The sequence below is a fragment of the Cydia pomonella genome, chromosome 3, assembly GCF_033807575.1.
Source record: "Cydia pomonella isolate Wapato2018A chromosome 3, ilCydPomo1, whole genome shotgun sequence".
Lineage (NCBI taxonomy): Eukaryota > Metazoa > Arthropoda > Insecta > Lepidoptera > Tortricidae > Cydia > Cydia pomonella.
The window spans coordinates 849,935-867,013 of NC_084705.1; the positions used below are offsets into that span (position 1 = coordinate 849,935).

The 17,079-nt window shown below is 35.7% G+C and overlaps 1 protein-coding gene across 1 annotated transcript in view; it reads left to right on the top strand.

The window, feature by feature from the left end:
• LOC133515725 (vesicular acetylcholine transporter) overlaps positions 1-17,079 on the top strand; it is a 79,466-nt gene that overhangs the window by 27,810 nt on the left and 34,577 nt on the right. The window contains exon 2 of the mRNA XM_061848287.1: positions 5,819-6,072. The gene's annotated coding sequence lies outside the window, so the exon portion shown is untranslated. The remainder of the gene's footprint in view (positions 1-5,818; positions 6,073-17,079) is intronic.

The following is a 17,079-nucleotide window of genomic DNA, read 5'->3' on the forward strand; positions in this document are numbered from 1 at the left end:
TTCTGTTTTTAGTATTTGTTAATATAGCGGCAACAGAAATATATCATCTGTGAAAATTTCAACTGTTGATAGCTAGATCACGGTTCATGAGATACAGCCTGGTGACAGACGGACGGACGGACAGCGAAGTCTCAGTAATAGGGTCCCGTTTGACCCTTTGGGTACGGAACCCTAAAAAGGAAAAAATCTTTTCGATAAAAATATTGAAAACATTTTTTTAGAAGAATGGAGTTGATTTCATATTTAGAAAAAAATAGAATTTAATCAAAGTCTGCTATAAAATAGAAACGATTAATTGTGTGACGAAATCAACAATGAAACCAAAGATATATATAAAAAAAAGATAAATTAAAAATTCGAGAAAATAAAGCCCCGTAGCATATTAATCTAAATTAGTTCATTAAAAAAAAAACTGTGTGTATGTTGTAAGTGCCTGTTTTCTTACTCGATTAAAACCCTCTGTGTTGTTTTGTGTAAACAAGTCGTTGTCAAAAATCGCAAATTACTGCCAGCTTAGAGACACCAAGTATTTGTTAGAACGAATTTCTTAAACTGCGAAAATGATATTATTGCGTTTTTTTTTTATACTACGTCGGTGGCAAACAAGCATACGGCCTGCCTGATGGTAAGCAGTCTCCGTAGCCTATGTACACCTGCAACTCCAGAGGAGTTACATGTGCGTTGCCGACCCTAACCCCACCCCCCTCGTTGAGCTCAATAATAACGTTGATATCTATGTAATAATAACATTCAAATCTCGAAGATCTCTGAAAACAAAGGAATTTGATTTGATCTAATTTTTACCATCAGTCGAGATGATGTTTGAATGATGATGATATTCTGAATAATATGTCAATTGCAAACAGTGTGGTCGTAGCATGTGCACCGGCTGTAACCTACAACTCTGACATGAGAAGATTTTAAATCCCCCTCAATTAGAGGAGGGTATCCCAATATGGGACCGACAAGAAACTCGGCGTGACACATCTTATAATTAACATGCATTAAATAAGAAAAAATACAATTTAAATTACTATAGAATTCATGCAATTACATTTCTTTATAGAATTTTGATTTAAAAATATAAATAAGTATTTCTGGTTTTGTAGATACTAGCGACTCGTCCTGGCTTCGTACAGGTGTATTCCAACCAATTTGCACAAATCATTTACAAATTTTACACCTAAACCTTCCTTAAGAATCAATCTATATTGCTATGTAAAAACCGCATGAAAATCCGTTCAGTAGTTTTTGGGTTTATCCCAAACATACAGACAGACAGACGCGGCGAGGGACTTTGTTTTATAGGATGTAGTGATTAGTGATGAAAATAACCCTATTTTAGATGTTATCCCATGCACCTTATGACCTCATCATCATCATCACGAACATAGGCCTAAAACGCACCTTAATTTGTATTCAATTTTACACAAAGACTAAAAATTTATAAGTAATGACTTCTAAAAATGAACAATGTTATATTTAATCGAACTCATCGTACGGCCCGAGGAGTGGCACGTTCAATGTCAAAACAAGATCAGTTTTTACAAGCTTTTATTTAACTTGCCCTGTTAGTATGCATGGGACAAATCTTGCAAGTTAAATTTGACCCACTTCCCGGATTCCGATGAAGCTGAAAATTTGCATACATATGTAAGTCGGGTGACAATGCAATATTGTGGTACCATCAAGCTGATCTGATGATGGAGACAGGAGGTAGCCATAGGAACTCTGTGATAAAACAACGAACCCTAATTGTGTTTGGGGTTTTTAGAATTGTATCGATGAGTATTAGTTACTTGTGGAAAAAAAGTACAGTCAGCGATAAAAGCTTGTACCAGAAATTAAATAGTTGTCAAAAAATTATTTAAATACTGAAAGTTATTTCCGACTCAGAAAACCTGGCATTGAAAATTCAAACAAATGGCAAAAACATCATTTAAAAATTTCACTGCAAAATAAAATACTTTTTCACATGCAAATTTTTCCTTTAACATGAAACTCGCGTCATTTTCGCTAGGTACCGGAAGTGGGCCCGGGCCGGAAGTGGCGGAGTGCCGCGTTTCCGGTTCCGCTCGAGACAAACTTGCGACGGAACCTGAGACTCTTGACGTTGTTTGCCTTTGTGGACTTGTGAGACTTGCCAGCAGGGGATTACATGAGTTACATTATGTTAATAAAGTAAAATCTTGTGCATATGCAAAGAACAGTCAGGAAGTAAAAGGAATCATAATTTGGAAGGAAGGATTTTGACGACCGGTTTGGCCTAGTGGGTATTTGCTCCTGAGTCATGGGTGTTTTCTATGTATTTAAGTATTTATAAATATGTATATATTATATATATCGTTGTCTAAGTACCCTCAACACAAGCCTTATTGAGCTTACTGTGGGACTTAGTCAATTTTTGTAATAATGTCCTATAATATTCATTTATTTATTTATATTTGGCATTTTCCGCAAATAGATACCCAATGTGCTTATTTTGCGTGAAAAAAGATCTTAAAGTTCGAATCGGGCCGATAGGATCATTTTCATCTCAGAATCACCCCTAAAGGAGCCCACTGATTACCAGTTCGCCGGACGATATCGGCCTGTCGGTTATTGACCATTATCAGCTTTTACGAATAACTGAGAGGCCGATATCGGCCGGCGAACTGGTAATCAGTGGACCCCTTCAAGGGGGTGAAAAAGAGCGGTATAATTTACTGAGGAAGTGTTTTATGTAAATATTGATTATATGCAGACGAAGATTATACTATTAAAACCAGCAGCTTCACAAAACAGTAATTTACATATGGAACTGCCATAAAAACTTTTATTTTAAAGAAAAGCATGTATCAATGTTTGGATTCTGTAATATTTACCTCTTTAAATTAAAACTACTTATGGCTATTGGTACATAAAATTGTAGAAATTTATTGCGGGCGCTACTTAGCTTTTGAACACATCCATATATCCATCGCCTTCTGCCGCATAAGTGCATCTTTTACATTTGTTCTTGACAATTAACGTTTGACGTTGACATATGTAACGGATATTTTATTTATTTATACTTTATTGCACATAAAATATTAAGTACAAATGGTGGACTTAATGCTAAGGCATTCTCTACCAGTCCACCAATGGGTCCAAAAGAGTTTTTTGTTAGGTGCAGGCTTTGTACTTGAGAATAAGATATCACTACATACTATTTACAAATTAAATACCTACTAATTAATATAATATAATGAAATCATAAACTTAAACATATACTTTGTATAATATACTTACATAAATATGTAAGTAGTTACATAAGTAGGTACATATATACATTATACATGTACCTACTGAGAAACATACTTACATCTATCAGAAAAATGCTTGCGCAACATGCGCTTGAAAGTGAATTTACTTTGAGCTTTTCTGATATTGAGTGGAAGGTCGTCCCACAGGCTTATCGCCTGAACAGTATAGGAGTTGGTCAGGAAACCGGTGCGATGTTATTTTCATGAAATTCAAAACTTTACAATAGATTAGTTAGACCAAAATGCAACGTATAAGTAATTTATTTAGCATAAATAAATAAATAAATAAATATTATAGGACATTATTACACAAATTGACTAAGCCCCACAGTAAGCTCAACATGGCTTGTGTTGAGGGTACTTAGACAACGATATATATAATATATAAATATTTATAAATACTTAAATACATAGCAAACACCCATGACTCAGGAACAAATATCCATGCTCATCACACGAATAAATGCCTTTACCAGGATTTGAACCCGGGACCATCAGCTTCGTAGGCAGGGTCACTACCCACTAGGCCAGACCGGTCGTCAAAATACTAAAATTTTACTACAAGCATTTAGCCTTGATTTATCAATATAAAGCTTATTAAGATATACTTGCCCGCCATATTAGCAGATCATGGATAAACTTGGCATATATATTGTTAAGGGCGTGTTTCACAATGACCAAGCAAGTCTTGAATGTAATTTGCCACTTATATGACGAATATAGTCATTATTAAATTTTTAGTTAGGAAAGCGTACTACTTGATTGGAGAATACCTGTCTAATTCAGAGTATTAATTAAGTAGGTATATGTACGAATGTCAATTATTAAATTACATTAATTTATATTATTAAATTTTTAAATTATATTATTATAACGAGCCCATTGTGTCCCACTGCTGGGCAAAGGCTGTTATGATATGACAAGTCAACTGACAAAACACACTGTGTTTCGCCTTTAGTTCCTTTTAATTTAATTTTATCTACCACTATACACGACCTTGAAAATCGCTCACGTTGATTGGAGCATGCAGATTGAAATGAAATCTTGCGTGAGATGTGCGGCAACAACTAAAACGATCATGAAGGTCGTATCGTTTGGATTTTGTAGACAATCCAATGAAAACAGCCCCCGAATCCGAAATGTAATGTTATTATAGTAACTTTAACTTATATATTTTCCTCTCAAAATATGTAAAGGCTCATCTTGTAACATTCTGTTCTGATAGTTCTGAACGTTAAAATGGTGTTATATCATTAATTTACTGTAACTTAATGTATGTATCTATCGGGAATACAAAACCGAAAGCTATTCAACTAAACCAAACGACTCATACAGCGTGTTCAAAATGCTTGTGCTCGCTTCTGTTTTGATATTCCGTTGAGAGCTCACGTGACTCCGTATCTGAATAGCCATAAGATCCTTAAAATGCAACACCGCCGTAAACTTCACTTAGCTTGTTTGCTCTTTGGCGTACTGAACTATAAAACTCCTGCATATCTTTTCAAGAAGCTATCTTGCATTAAGCTCCGCGAGCGCCGTGATTGTGGAATTCATCTGTTGATGCCGCGTCATGCCTCAGCCGCTTTCCGAGGGAGTTTTAAGTATTCTGCGTCACGCTCTTGGAACAATGTGCCGCCGCCAGTGAGAAACCTGCAAAGTATTCATAGTTTTAAGACAAAGCTTAAACAGTACTTGCTCAATCACCAGCTTAACCAGGAAACCTGCAGATTGGAAACAAGTTGCCTGTAGTCAAGACTCTATTATTACTTACCACAATGTTTTTGCTCCTTCCGCAATGGAATCGACACTATGTTCTCTTTTATGTCTGTCTATTACTGTTTGTGTGTTTATGAATAAAACAAATTCTATTCTATTCTATTCTAAACCAAAGACCAACAGATAGTAAACGGTGACTGATTAAAAGTACGACTGATGTACAAATAGATCACAAAATTAATAAGGAGGTGAATAAAACGAATGACGAATGAATAAAATTACACACAAAAAAATTATTAAAGAAAAAAAAATAAAAAATCACCGCTTCGTGTAGGACTTGAACCTGCCTCTTCTTCAATCCGTGCATCGCTCTTAACCAACTGAGCTACGGAAGTCTACCAGAAGTGTGCGAATGTTTCCATTCCTTCCTTTATGTATATAGGTACAGTCAGCATCAAAAGTAGCGGATGAAACAACGCGCCAAAAGTATCTGATATTCCGGATAACTTTACCAAATATAGATAAATTTCTAAAATTCACGCTCAAAAGTAATATTTTTACAGTCTTAGTTGTTCTATATTAAAGACATCACTTTTTGTTAAGCCGTTACAGAATGGTAGATACTTATGAAACGTTATTTGATCCGCTACTTTTGATGCTGACTGTACACGCCTCGGGTGCAATCCCTGTATGGAGCATCTGTGCGACGTATCAATATTAAGTTAACGAGAAATAAATTGATTTAGACAAAAATGAGGCACTAATATCCTATTGCTAGCAGCATAATTTTTCAAAGGGATTTTTTTCTATTGTTACAGAGCACACCATGAGCGGCAACTGAACTAAAACCAATACATATCAAACCATGCACTGATAGCTTAACCAAACAAACTATACTAGGCTAGTTACCAAAGTTTACGTGGGGGGCGCCCCCTGGTGAAAGTGGAGGAGGAAGGCGCGCTGTTGGGGCGGCTGCAGGCGCTGCGGGGGACTGCGTCACCGGCGCGTGTGGCCAGTTCTATCCGCGGGTACCTGACCAACAAGGTTGGGTCGCTGCAACTTAGGGACACAGGTATGTGATGATGAACCTTGCTAGTAGTTATAATTTGCTAGTGGATGGTGAGGCATCCAGCCCACTCATCCAGAGAGTAGTGGATAGCTGTGTCCCCCACTGCGTCACCCCAAGGAACGCATAGACAGTTCCATCCGTGGGCACCTGACCGTTGGGTCTCTGCAACTCAGGGGGGACACAGGTATGTGACCATGAGCCATCGGGATGGGGTGTGCTAGAAAGCTGTGGCACTGCGTCTTCCCTGGTGCTATAGATAGTGATGATGAGCTCTCTAGAAGGGGTAAGCAAGGATTCTGGCTGGGCGTTGTTAACTCCATCTGTGACTACCTGACAAAAAATCGGGTATTTGTACTCAAGTATGCACATTCAGAGCTTTGAAGGTAGGTACTACTGGCTACGCAGGTTTGGTGATACAAAAAGTAGATTTAAATATGATTTCTAGTCAGCATTGCAGCTGCGTTACGGACTAACAGTTCTAACAGGTTTTTATAACGAGTATACTAATGCTATCCAGCGTCCGGTACTTGTTAGTTATGTGTGTTTGTAAATATCTTCTTCATTATAATTTATCGTCTATTAGTGTCTAGAGAGGTCTAGATGTCTGCAGCAGTAAAGAAAACATGAGTACAAATGAAATACTTAGCAAAACAAACTATGTCTACGCTATGAGCGGAAGTGTCTATGTCATAAAATAGGTTAAAACACAAATATTACTTTAATAATCTGCGAAAAGATAACGTGCTAGTCAATCAGTGCCAACCCGTTCATAGATATTAGTGCTATTACTTTCTTTAACTTCTAATATAAATTGTGAAATAAAACTTTCGGGAATACTAACATTATGACACATCTGAACACTAATAGGGATTATAAAGGGGTCTATTGATCCGTGAGTTACATAAGACCGTCGCACCGTTGCCGCAGCGGCTGAATGACGTCGCTTGCAGCTGTAACTATCCACTATTTCTAGGATTAAAGTTTCACTTTACAGTAGCGAGTAAACTGATGCTCGGAGTTTTATCACTGCTGTTGCTCTAGCAGCACTATGGAATTTAGGCACTTTTGAATAATATTTCGGTACAGCAATCGTTACTATCCTCCTAGGCTCAATGTCCTATCTGTAGTACTTATTGAAATTGAAACTATTTTAAGGAACATTTGTTTTGTATCGTTCAATTTTCAAACATAACAAAATCAACTAGACTTATATCGACCAGGATATTGACCGTGGTTACCTTTTGTATTGTTTTTGAGCTACCGATAATCACGGTCAATATCGCAGTCAATATAAGTCTACTGAAACTAACCCTGAATCATTCAAAAATGTTAAAATAAAATATAATATAATATTTCTTACAGTATAGCTTCAAATTTCATTGGTAATTTATCGATATTTCATTTGTATGCAATTCAATTTAACCTTATTCGTATAGATAATTTGACAGTCTCTGTCTATTTGATGCTAAAGTACAGCGAGCTGCAAAAGTGCATACCCGCTTCATGAATGAATTTGATCCATAAACTGAGTACGGAATTTGACTGCTGTGTCGCTTCGTATGACTTCAACGTCCAAAATTGCATCTGCACCGCACCAATCCACAACTACAAGCGTTGATGATTCGTTTGAAGAAAAGTCACATTTCCTGTGCATCTAATTTGGACCTTAAATCCGAATGCTAAAGTTGAAATTCTATTGGCGCGTATGTGATCGAAAAATCGTACTACAAGTATGTCTGGAAAAAGGTTAAATATGAATGCCATAGGTTATGCTCTTTATTTCTAACTTTTCGGTCGACTTAGGTCTCATTTTGATCCCTGACAAAACAACGCTTTTATGTCTTAAATTATATTTGGAAGATTTATGAAAATATGAAGCACTTATTAAATAAAATATTGACTTTTGAGGTTTATCATGAACATCTATCGAATTTATGATAAATCATACATTTTCAAACCAACTGTTTTACCTATTTAAAGCACTAAAATGTACAGTTTCATCCGCCAGATCCTTCCAGTTTACATTTCATCTAAACTTTTTACCAACAAGCCCATTGTCAAACAACTCATAAATACGAGTACAAACAACCTCAATAAACTGCAATAATGAACCTTACGGCACTGCATTAAGTTCCAGCTGCAGCTAACGAGCAAATATTTGCACAGACTGGGTAAATAGGGTGCGATATGTCATTACTCGTAGCAAAGGAGCAGTCGTGTTTGTTGGGACTTGGGAAAATAAATAGAAATATTCTGTAATTTGCTTTATGGTTAGGAATTATTTTTCTTCTGTTTTGTTTTTAAAGGCCCTGTTACTTTCTATTTTTGATCTTTTAAGCTTTGAAGATATACTAAGGTAAGGGCCTGTTTCACAATGTCTAAGTAAAGCTATGAATAAGCTGCTTGCCACTTATCTAACGAATAAAGTCAACGTTGGCGTTTCACAATCTTCAAATTAGCTGGTAGATAAAGTGCTAAGTTTTGCAGGACATTTTATCTGGCAGTTAATTTACTTGTAAATTAGCTATCCAATACTTGGACATTGTGAAACAGGCTCTAAATATTTTTTTCTCCGGGTTAACCAATTCCTCTGTCGTGCATATATTGTCATGTTGTTTGTTTCTTATCCAATTTGCCTGTTTAATATATGATGAGTTTTTTACGCCAGTTTTCAGCTGGTGGAATATGACTTGCTATGAAATATCCTCTGTACCCACTAAGATATATGTGTGTACGAGTTTACTTAATAGCACCAAAGACAAGCAGATGCCTAACAGCACATGTACAATTTGAACTATTTCGCGATAATATGGCAAAAAGTTGAATTGTAACATGTCAATTAGCCAGTTTCAGTGTTTAACAGTAACACAATGGTTTACTGTGACATAAACGCATATTGCTTGTACCAGCGCAACCTAACTTGTATATGTAGGCAGGTTTTTAGATAATGCACGTTCTTATACTATCCCACATAAGGTGTTTCACTACCTACTCCCTGTCGGTGCTCGAGACAATATAACAGGCTCACTCTTTGTTATTTGAGAATGACTTTTTGATTATTACTTAAACGTTTATTATGTGTATTTTATTATAAGTACTTATGCTTATTCAATACACAAAAAATATAGCTGCTACACATAATGTTTTTGGTTAATAGATAAAGCTTAATTATTATTACGTAAAAGTATTGAATATTTATTACACTAAAACGATTACCAACTTATCCAATGAGGGAGGGCTTCAAAACCATATAAATATCATATTCTGTCATTCTGTTACACCACTATTACCCAAACCACTTCCGACCGCCGCCATAATTGACAGAAATTGACACGCTTGTCAATTATCGTCAGCTCATCATAGTTTCCGAACTTCGCGATCCCCGGCGTAATTGCATCAATTAGGGCTCATCCGGGAAGGGAAGGTTCTTGTTTCTTGGCTAATTTTTCTCGTGTAATTATGGTTGTTAAGGGTAATTTGGAGTATTATGTAATAGGTTAATGTAATTTTGAACTCCATGGTAATTAGAATTATCTAAGAACAAATTAAATTACTGTCTATGAAAATATTTTAACCCTTTCACGGGTCTATTTCGATTTCATATGGCATAAATGACCTTATAACAATGATTTTAAACTTCATTCCAAATTACAGGGAAATTTTTTCGTAATTTCTGACGCTCGTCTGCCCGTTCATGGATTAATTTATGTTTTTTTTACAAGTAGACACCAGTATTTATCCTTGGCCTGGGTATATTTTTCCTTTGTATATGACATTTATTTCGTCTATGGTAATTCTAGGAAAGAGAGCTTAGTTTTTGCTATGATTTTAGTAGATATTATGAGGTGTAACATCATCTGTCGCCATATTTTACTCGCTCACATGCACACACATTATTACTACGTCGAAGGAAATTTAACCTAAACTAAGTGAGCAACCATACATTGAGATGGACTTGGGGGCCTAGCCAAGAGCAAATATATATATTAACACATATCAGTGAAAGAACATTGGTAAAATGGCCATATGCCATTCTAAGAGTTTTAGTCCTGTGTCGAAAGATGGAAATAAATTTAGTTGACTACAGAATTTGCTTTGAAAATATGCCTTTATACAAAATTATCTTTGCCTTATTTCGTAGAAAACGCCAATTGAAACTGATTACTGAAATAATGTTTAGAAATGATCACGTGACTTTTCGTTGCATCGTATATTAGCGATACATGTTTATTCTTTTGTTTGGCCTATGTCGACGTACGATTGACTTCTTGGCTAGGCCCTCTAATATAATTTTGGTCCGTTTTCAAGTAAAATTCATTGCCAGCCTTAAAAATATCAAACAAAATATTACCATGTTACGTCACTGCCATTCAGACGCAAACTAACTACGTTTGGGCATAACTTTCTCCATACATTTACCCAACATAGCAACAGAGGGGAGAGTGGGGTCGGGCACTCCTGGGATATGAATATTTGATGCCGACGGGCCCCGATCTACCCGTACAGTTGGAAACGTCGGAGTTGGGTCAAATGGACGGGTGAAAAATAGTTGCCTCGAGCTTAAAAGAAAATATATGTAACCTTAATATTTATGTTTCTATGGAACAACGATATAATAACAATAAAATAAAATGTACCTGATAAAATCATTTTTAAGAAAACTGGAATACTTTAAGAATACACAATATTAAGGCAAAAATCTATTAATTCCTTAGTCGTCGGCTTTTGGGTACTAACGACTATTTATTCCTGGCACCATCTTGATTTAGTCTAGATATTAGGATTTGTACTTAAAGAATAAAATAAATCAAAATCATCGTTTTTGCCACGGCTCATAGCTGCCTGGGGTCCTGCCCTTCCAATCCAGAGCGAAAACTAGGCCTTATTGGAATTAGTCTGATTTCCTCACGGTTATTCGTGACAAATCATTTTATTTTAGTATAAAACATATTTTACTACAAAAAATATTTGTTTCACGGTAAAATTTCTAACTCAAAATTCTTTCTAACTGGAAAAAAATCTATACTCATGTTAACCGTACCTGTCAATATTTGGTATTTAATGCAAATACAGAATCACCTAAAGCCAAGGTGTGTTCCCCTAGCCGGGGGTGGGAAGGCTTATTTATTATTTAAATAGCGGGATGTATCGATTGGGGTATGTTGTGTTACGTGTCACGTTGGAAGATGTAGTTTATATATTTTGTAATATTCCTCAGCCACGTTTAAAAAATTCAATTATATTTTCGTTTACTTGGGGGTTACATTTCGAAAAACCCTGTCTTATCAGAGCTGTACAGTACTTGTACAGATACAAAATAAAAAGCGACGGTCAAAGCTTCGTGGTACCTATAGGCAAAACGGCACATTTATGAAATAGTACATTACGATACAAGTGCGAAAAATAGGAAATTCGAAACGAGTGGCGATAAATTAAAACACGACCGAAGGGAGTGTTTTAAATCGACACGAGTTGCGAATTACCTATTCGCACATGTATCGTACAACGTTTTACAGTACATATGGCCCTTTAAATGTTCGACACAGTAACGTAATATGCTACTTCTCGCACTAGTGCTATAAAGTAGCCCCATATGTACTGTAAAAATACATATTTATTTATGAAAATCTTGTAAGAAATCAACAAGGATTTAATATTCTATAATATTCATTATTCAGACTTAAATCAAATCGCAGAAATAACAAGATATTGGACGATTTCCAATATTTCGGTTTTGTTCCGTTATTCCAAATTCAAATTTTATGGAAGAATTCGACTTAGCATTAAAGTAACTCATATAACTACCGAATCTTCGGTGTAAGTAAACGAAGTGAATTAACTTAAACGAATTTTAACGAGATATAAAAATGCTCACCGCGGTATTTCAGTAATAGCTGACGCTGCTTGGAGCCAATCCCCAGTCTTTTACGACACTCGCGGGAACTCGGGGTTGGCACCGCACTGACAATAAATCGTTACATTACTTCACGTTTCAATTCCGGTAGATGGCGCTGAAATGAACGGGTGACTTTGTTACTACCTATCAGGTATTATCTAGCCTGACAATATTGTCTGTGCAGTAGAAACGAAGCTTGAATTTATGATTAGTAAGTAGAGTGGTGACTCTACTTAATACAATAACATCTTCCATAACAAAGCGCACAAAAATAAGCAAGGTTACGCCTACATAAAATATCGTGTTAGATACACATTTTAACATTTTACGTAGTTCCCTAAAAACTTTCCTACCCTGCGTAAACCCCTTTGGGCATTGGATTATCGAAAGCTCTTTGGCTTTTGTGGCAAAAAGTCTTCTGACTAGTAAAAACGAGTACGTAGGTATCATTTTCGTCTTTTACTAGATCTCTTTATATTCTCCGTACTTTCCCCAAAATAATAAAGTGAAATGAAGCGTGTATTAAGTCGTGAGTAAATATTATGGTATGTAGGTGTACCTACATACACATATCATCGCCTATTAGGTACTCATAGTACTAGATTTGCTTGGTTTAGGGCTAAATCGAACTATATAAGATCGGTCCCAAAATTACATTCCTACTTATTTATTTTATATGCGTATTGCACGTAAAATGAGTCCCACTGTTTTTCTGAGTCGGTATTTTTTTGAACTGTAGTGTACGGTTAGAACTTAGAACCGGTGGTAGTTTCTGACATTCATATGCATTGTCTAAAGGGTGTAGCAGGATAGCCTAGGAAAAATTGCCCCCAGCGATTTTGGGCTGAAACTGTAATCATACGATGCCTTTTGGGGAGGTTATACTCTGCACAAAGTTTCATCCCTCTGTTACCCCCTGGGGGTGAAAAACACCCGATTAACCCCAAAACTGTTTTAATTATTTTTTCCTAAACTATGAGAGTGTCGAATTTGAAATTTTGTACAAATATTAATAAGACTAAAAGCTATGTGCTAAAAAAATATTAACCCCCTAACCATTTAAATTCTTGTAAAAAAAACAAAAATAAAAAAAGAATCACCCTGTATATCAAGTTTGGCTCATGGTACACACACCATTTTTTTTTTCAAAAATGAACCAGTTTATATTCTACATTATACAAAAGTTTCATGGACCTACTCCAGAAGGAACATTGCGAAATTAATATGTATTGGCTCTTTGGTGCGTACTATTCATTGAACTCCCACTAAGAGCCTTGCATTATTAATAAACAAGGGCTTGCGATCGGACCGCTGCTCGTGCCCAATTTGAAAAAGGTGGGGATAAAGAAGTATGAATCAAACTCATTTGTATTTATAAAAACATTTTTAGGGTTCCGTAGTCAACTAGGAACCCTTATAGTTTCACCATGTCCGTCTGACTGTCTGTCTGTCTGTCTGTCCGAGGCTTTGCTCCGTGGTCGTTAGTGCTAGAAAGCTGAAATTCGGCATGGATATATAAATCGATAAAGCCGACAAAGTCGTACAATAAAATTTAAAAATTTAATTTTTTTGAGGGTACCTCAAAAATTCACCCCTACACGTAAAGTGGGGGTGATTTTTTTTTTGCTTCAATCCTACATTGTTGGGTATCGTTGGAAAGGTATTTCAAAACTAATAGGGGTCTTCAACAAATATTTTTTGATAAAGTGAATATATTCAGAGATAATGGCTCCGAAAGAAAAAAAATGTGTCCCCCCCCGCTAACTTTTGAACCATAGGTCCAAAAAATATGAAAAAAATCGTGGAAGTAGAACTTAAGAAAGACATTAAATGAAAACTATAGCGGACATGATCAGTTTAGCTGTTTTTGAGTTATCGCAAAAAGTTTCCCCTTCATAGTAAAAAGACTTTAATTAGGTACTGATTGTGCAAATTTGCCTATTAGTTTAACTCGCGTGAAAGGTACCGTTTCATCCCTTAGTTAACAATTTACTATACTTTAAGCTCCAGTTTAGCTTATTGTGACGGAAGAGTAACTACGGAACCCTACACTGAGCGTGGCCCGACATGCTCTTGGCCGGTTTTTTTTAATTATTTTGTTTTCGGGTCCGAGACGTTGCGTATTAAGCATGATATGAGTATAATGATTAGTGGCTACGAAATAGTACGTTTATTTTAATTTCGCAATGTTCCTTCTGGAGTAGGTCCATGAAACTTTTGTATAATGTAGAATATAAACTGGTTCATCTTTGAAAAAAAAATGGTGTGTGTACCATGAGCCAAACTTGATATACAGGGTGATTCTTTTTTTATTTTTGTTTTTTTTACAATAATTTAAATGGTTACGGGGTTAATATTTTTTTAGCACATAGCTTTTAGTCTTATTAATATTTGTACAAAATTTCAAATTCGTCACTTTCATAGTTTAGGAAAAAATAATTAAAACAGTTTTGGGGTTAATCGGGTGTTTTTCACCCCCAGGGGGTAACAGAGGGATGAAACTTTGTGCAGAGTATAACCTCCCTAAAAGGCATCGTTTGATTACAGTTTCGGCCCAAAATCGCTGGGGGCAATTTTTCCTAGGCTATCCTGCTACACCCTTTTAGAATAAAGGGTGCTTGAGACATTTCTAAATTTAACTTAACTCTCAAAAGCAATCTAAACCGCAAACTTGTAAAGATCTTTAGTCAAAGCAATAGGTATTATTATAGGTATTAGGTAATTGTTCCGGTTGCTCTAACAAACGTCTCGCTCAAAACAATTAGTCGGATTTCCCCTTTCTGAACAAAAGACTTAAGTCCTTTGCGTTCTAAGGTGCTTTATTGTGCCACCAAACACACTTAATCCTACTTTTAATGAACACCCCGCTCTCCCCTTACATTTATTGCCGTTGTACCACAATGCGGGGAGACAGGGATGGTTGAGGGGAGCTAAGCTTAATTTTTTGTTAAAACTTTTGTGTGTATGGAATTTATTTGTTTTTAATTAAGTAGGGTGCAGCTAATGTAATATTTATTAGTAGGTTGGTAAGATTGCGAGATACCTATTCGAAATTATTGAAGTTAAAGGTAAAGAACTTTAATTTTATTAGTCTTTTTTTTTAATTACTATTTAAAACAGGCCACTCATTTAGGTAATGGTTGATTAACGTTAAAAAAAATTATATCTTCTGTGTAAGTTTCATTATTATTATATTATTTGTACAAAATGAGTATTTTTTGTGTATTGCCTATAAATAAATAAATATTATGATATTTTTTAGACATATCGACCTAGTAAGCTTCACAAGGCTTGTGTTGTGAATACGCCGATATATATAATAGATAAATATAGATATATACTTAAATACATAGAAAACATCCATAAAAATCTGTGATAAACACACAAGTATATGCCCTTATCAGGATTCGAACCTGGGACCTCCTTCTTCGTAGGCAGAATCACTACTGACTAGGCTAGTAGGCCGTTAGGCTAGGAGGTTTGTTGTTGGTGTTGTTGTATTTTCTATACGAGTACGAACACGTTTTGAAGAGCGCTCATATTTTGTGTGCAAAAGGACAGAGATACAGAAATAAAATAGTATCCCTAAAAATAAATGCATACCTATCAGCACCCCTGGCCATTGCAAATCGAAAACTACATCACATACGAAGGGGAGAGCGGGGCAGGTCGGCACAGGAAACGGTTAGTTACGGCGATAAATGGTGCTCGGGCCAGAGGGCGCTGATTACGATGCGGATGCAATCTCAATCCTGGTTCCCTATTTCTACATGAGCATATGTAGCCGTATTTTATTACGACATATGACATTTTACTATCGATTGTACTGTATCGAATTTGTTACGAAAAAGCTTAAGTGTGTTTTTTTGCTTTTTCATTTAGCGTTTTGTATTTGGAGGAATGTCGCAGCATTAGTTCTGGGCAATGAGGAGGTTGTAAGTTTTATACGTTTTGTATTGCGGGTAATTTGGGCCCCCGTTTTACTAGCAGTCAGCTGTAAATTTAGCATTTGTTGGAATTATGCGTGTTTAATAATGGATTTTCTCGTATAAGGTCAGATGGGGTAAGAGGAACTATGGGTTCACCAGTGGACACTTGTAGGGAAAATAAATAGTTAGAGATACTTAAAGATATTAAAAACTAAAATAAATGATATGACAAAAAAATAAGCTAATTTATAGATAAAATCAGGTTAAAATACTTACGTAGAATGTCTTTCCTGATACGGTTTCTCTTAGCCCGATATATTTCCCTTACCTTACCTCACCTTAAATATAAATGGAAAAATAACAAGTACGTAAAATAATAAGTACCTCGCCACAGTGATAATCATATGTGATCTCTAGCAGCTTTCATATTGTTTGTCACTGTTATAATACGTACCATGTATTATTTTTTGACTGTTGGATTAATCACACGTCTCTGAATTTCATGAATACGTAATATACTAATTTTATAAGTTACCAGTAATACACCATCATCACTACATATACGTATTTGTCATTTTAAGATACAATTAATTAAAAATAAAATTAACTATACTAAGGTTAACTGGAATAGAACCCTAAAAGGGATAATTCGCAATGGTGTGTGATTTTTCCTTTTTTAATTTGGTGCAATAAACTTTTTTTTTAACTACTCATTCTATATAATATTCTAAATAAAGAATAGAGATCACATACAGAGTGTTCTTTATGCTACGTAGATATTTCCTATCTGTGCTCCCCCAATTACATTCCGCCGCATCCGTCCCGGTTGTCACAGCAAGCGTGGCGCCACCCGCGGCGCGTGGCGTTACCCCTTTGACAACCCAACTGTAGACTCTGTATTTAGAGAACTATTGCCATAGCTTATACAAGTACCATAGACCTACCCCAAACTATACCTTCTACTAATTATTCGATATAAAAAGGTTATAAATCCGGAATACAGTTTCGTAGTAACCTTCAAACAGATGTTACTGTTACTCAAAAAGTTAAAACAAGTAATATTAAGCGTGTTAATTCGTGTTGTCTATTTGAATGGAATAACCTAAAAACTTTTAATAATTTTTGTGGATTATTTGAATAAAATAACGAATGAATCTTTCGTAATTTGAAAATCGGTCAAACAAA